A 4,884-nucleotide genomic window follows, 5' to 3' on the forward strand; every position below is an offset into this window, starting at 1 on the left:
TGACGAACACAACATTTCTCCTTAACCAATACAAAACAAACATAGGTGCTCAAAAAAAAGATACTATACTAATCCAGTATACAAGAATAGTACACAACAAGAAATGCCACATTCAGTAAATCCACCCCGAATCCTTGCAGCCGCGTTGAGCATGGCGGTCGAGGACTCAAACTGTACTGTTCAAGTCCTTGTCTCAGAGGCACTGAGTTGATTGGTATGGAGCCAGGCACCTCCTGATCTGAATCTTGAACTGGCTCCAAATTCTGCATGTCCACACCCCTTGTAGTAGATGATTGAGAATTAGTAGCAGTCACCACCGGCCATGTGCACTGGCTCAAACTTCTGCATGTCCACACCCCATGTAGTTGATGATTGAGAATTAGTAGGAGTCATCACCGGATTCACTGTCAGGATGATCCATCCTCTCTCCTTCATCAGCTTCAGATCCCACTGTTTCCCTGAGCAGGAAGGTCTGGAATTGAAAATACAAAGGACATTAAACAACATTCACTCAGTACATGGCACTCATTTTGGTTTATAAGCTGGAAATTGAGCCATCAGTGTGGTGTCAAGAGTGTCAGGATGGCCGAGTGGTCTAAGGCGCTGTGTTTAAATCGCCGTCTCTCTTGGAGACGTGGGTTCGAATCCCACTTCTGACCAGCGTCTTTCGCGAGGTGGATACATTTTTGGACTTTTTTTTTCCAAGCACCCGTATCAAAAACAATGTCAACAGTTTCTGTAAGTTATCGATAAGATCTATTGTCCGTTGCTTGCACTAATTGCCTGAAGTTGGCTAAATCGCAGTAAATCGGTAAAGCAGGAAATCACAGCATCTTCAAGAAATCGTGATAGAGGGGCCGAGATAAAGGTTTCGACCCTACATATCAAAAGCACAGCTGTCAATAGTTCAGCAGGTTCACAGTGCAGAAGGTTCAGTGGCACCAGGGTCCCACTGCGTCCCAATCACAGCTGGTTTTTAACTTCTGTATTCAGGGCATGGGAGGGGTGTGTTGCATCGTGCACACACGGTGCCTGTTTCGCAGATAAGTTTTATTAAATACACAGAGAATAATATAGAGTCATTGGCCACGAGGAACACCTTCCCTGACCTTTTATTCTCTCCGGTTCCACGTCACCGCGCCTACCATCCAACTCCAAAACTCGGGGGAGACTAACACTCCCTACCTCCCTTGGTGTGCATCATAGGCATGCCCATGACGAACACAACATTTCTCCTTAACCAATACAAAACAAACATAGCTGCTCAAAAAAAAGATACTATACTAATCCAGTATACAAGAATAGTACAAAACAAGAAATGCCACATTCAGTCAATCCACCCCGAATCCTTGCAGCCGCGTTGAGCATTGCGGTCGAGGACTCCAACTGTACCGTTCAAGTCCTTGTCTCAGAGGCACTGAGTTGATTGGTATGGAGCCAGGAACCTCCTGATCTGAATCTTGAACTGGCTCCAAATTCTGCATGTCCACACCCCCTGTAGTAGATGATTGTGAATTAGTAGCAGTCACCACCGGCCATGTGCACTGGCTCAAAATTCAGCATGTCCACACCCCATGTAGTAGATGATTGAGAATTAGTAGCAGTCACCACCGGATCCACTGTCAGGATGATCCATCCTCTCTCCTTCATCAGCTTCAGATCCCACTGTTTCCCTGAGCAGTAAGGTCTGGAATTGAAAATACAGAGGACATTAAACAACATTCACTCAGTACATGGCACTCATTTTGGTCGTTAAGCTGTAAATTGAGCCATCAGTGCAGTGTCAAGAGTGTCAGGATGGCTGAGTGGTCTAAGGTGCTGCGTTCAGGTCCCAGTCTCCTTTGGAGGCGTGGGTTCGAATCCCACTTCTGACAAGTGCCTTTTGCGAGGTGGATGCATTTTTGGACTTTTTTTTTCCAAGCACCCGTATCAAAAACAATGTCAACAGTTTCTGTAAATTATCGATAAGATCTATTGTCCGTTGCTTGCACTAATTGCCTGAAGTTGGCTAAATCGCAGTAAATCGGTAAAGCAGGAAATCACAGCATCTCCAACAAATCGTGATAGAGGGGCCGAGATAAAGGTTTCGACCCTACATATCAAAAGCACAGCTGTCAATAGTTCAGCAGGTTCACAGTGCAGAAGGTTCAGTGGCACCAGGGTCCCCTGCGTCCCAATCATAGCTGGTTTTTTACTTCTGTATTCAGGGCATGGGAGGGTTGTGTTCCATCGTGCACACACAGTGCCTGTTTCGCAGATAAGTTTTAATAAATACACAAAGAATAATATGGAGTCATTGGCCACGAGGAACACCTTCCCTGACCTTTTATTCTCTCCGGTTCCACGTCACCGCGCCTACCATCCAACTCCAAAACTCGGGGGAGGCTAACACTCCCTACCTCGCTTGGTGTGCATCATAGGCGTGCCCATGACGAACACAACATTTCTCCTTAACCAATACAAAACAAACATAGCTGCTCAAAAAAAAGATACTATACTAATCCAGTATACAAGAATAGTACACAACAAGAAATGCCACATTCAGTCAATCCACCCCGAATCCTTGCAGCCGCATTGAGCATGGCGGTCGAGGACTCAAACTGTACCGTTCAAGTCCTTGTCTCAGAGGCACTGAGTTGATTGGTATTGAGCCAGGCACCTCCTGATCTTAATCTTGAACTGGCTCCAAATTCTGCATGTCCACACCCCTTGTAGTAGATGATTGAGAATTAGTAGCAGTCACCACCGGCCAAGTGCACTGGCTCAAACTTCTGCATGTCCACACCCCATGTAGTAGATGATTGAGAATTAGTAGCAGTCACCACCGGATTCACTCTCAGGATGATCCATCCTCTCTCCTTCAGCAGCTTCAGATCCCACTGTTTCCCTGAGCAGGAAGGTCTGGAATTGAAAATACAGAGGGCATTAAACAACATTCACTCAGTACATGTCACTCATTTTGGTTTATTATCTGGAAATTGAGCCATGAGCAAGATGTGAAAAGTGTCAGGATGGCCAAGTGGTCTAAGGTGCTGCGTTCAGGTCGCAGTTTGCCTTGGAGGCGTGGGTTTGAATCCCACCTCTGACAAGTGTCATTTGCGAGGTGGATACATTTTTGGACTTTTTTTTCTCCAAGCACCCGTATCAAAAACAATGTCAACAGTTTCTGTAAATTATCGATAAGATCTATTGTCCGTTGCTTGCACTAATTGCCTGAAGTTGGCTAAATCGCAGTAAATCGGTAAAGCGGGAAATCACAGCATCTTCAAGAAATTGTGATAGAGGGGCAGAGATAAAGGTTTCGACCCTACATATCAAGAGAGCAGCTGTGAATAGTTCAGCAGGTTCACAGTGCAGAAGGTTCAGTGGCACCAGGGTCCCCTGCGTCCCAATGACAGCTGGTTTTTAACTTCTATATTCAGGGCATGGGAGGGGTGTGTTGCATCGTGCACACACGGTGCCTGTTTCGCAGATAAGTTTTAAGAAATACACAGAGAATAATATAGAGTCAATGGCCACGAGGAACACCTTCCCTGACCTTTTATTCTCTCCGGTTCCACGTCACCGCGCCTACCATCCAACTCCATAACTCGGGGGAGACTAACACTCTCTACCTCCCTTGGTGTGCATCATGGGCGTGCCCATGATGAACACAACATTTCTCCTTAACCAATACAAAACAAACATAGCTGCTCAAAAAAAAGATACTATACTAATCCAGTATACAAAATAGTACACAACAAGAAATACCACATTCAGTCAATCCACCCCGAATCCTTGCAGCCGGGTTGAGCATGGCGGTCGAGGACTCAAACTGTACCGTTCAAGTCCTTGTCTCAGAGGCACTGAGTTGATTGGTATGGAGCCAGGCACCTCCTGATCTGAATCTTGAACTAGCTCCAAATTCTGCATGTCCACACCCCCTGTAGTAGATGATTGAGAATTAGTAGCAGTCACCACCGGCCATATGCACTGGCTCAAACTTCTGCATGTCCACACCCCATGTAGTAGATGATTGAGAATTAGTAGCAGTCACCACCGGATCCGCTGTCAGGATTATCCATCCTCTCTCCTTCATCAGCTTCAGATCCCAGTGTTACCCTGAGCAGGAAGGTCTAGAATTGAAAATACAGAGGACATTAAACAACATTCACTCAGTACATGGCACTCATTTTGGTTTATAAGCTGGAAATTGAGCCATCAGTGTGGTGTCAAGAGTGTCAGGATGACCGAGTGGGCTAAGGCGCTGCGTTCAGGTTGGAGTCTCTCTTGGAGGTGTGGGTTCAAATCCCACTTCTGACAAGTGTGTTTTGCGAGGTGGATATATATATTTTTTTTTCCCAAACACCCGTATCAAAAACAATGTCAACAGTTTCTGTAAATTATCGATAAGATCTATTGTCCGTTGCTTGCACTAATTTCCTGAAGTTGGCCAAATCGCAGTAAATCGGTAAAGCGGGAAATCTCAGCATCTTCAACAAATCGTGATAGAGTTGCAGAGATAAAGGTTTCGACCCTGTATATCAATGGCGCAGCTGTCAATAGTTCAGCAGGTTCATACTGCAGAAGGTTCAGTGGCTCCAGGGTCCCCTGCGTCCCAATCACAGCTGGTTTTTAACTTCAGTATTCAGGGCATGGGAGGGGTGTGTTGCATCGTGCACACACGGTGCCTGTTTCGCAGATAAGTTTTAATAAATACACAGAGAATAATATAGAGTCATTGGCCACGAGGAACACCTTCCCTGACCTTTTATTCTCTCCGGTTCCACGTCACCGCGCCTACCATCCAACACTCGGGGGAGACTAACACTCCCTACCTCCCTTGGTGTGCATCATAGGCGTGCCCATGACGAACACAACATTTCTCCTTAACCAATACAAAAC

At 45.8% G+C, this 4,884-nt stretch overlaps 1 non-coding gene across 1 annotated transcript; it reads left to right on the forward strand.

Moving 5' to 3' along the window:
* The first annotated feature begins 576 nt into the window (after window positions 1–576).
* Window positions 577–659, forward strand: TRNAL-UAA (transfer RNA leucine (anticodon UAA)). The gene has a single exon. It is a non-coding gene; the product is annotated as a tRNA-Leu (tRNA).
* The last annotated feature ends 4,225 nt before the right edge of the window (window positions 660–4,884 follow it).

The sequence above is a fragment of the Pleurodeles waltl genome, unplaced genomic scaffold (genome assembly GCF_031143425.1).
Source record: "Pleurodeles waltl isolate 20211129_DDA unplaced genomic scaffold, aPleWal1.hap1.20221129 scaffold_39, whole genome shotgun sequence".
NCBI lineage: Eukaryota > Metazoa > Chordata > Amphibia > Caudata > Salamandridae > Pleurodeles > Pleurodeles waltl.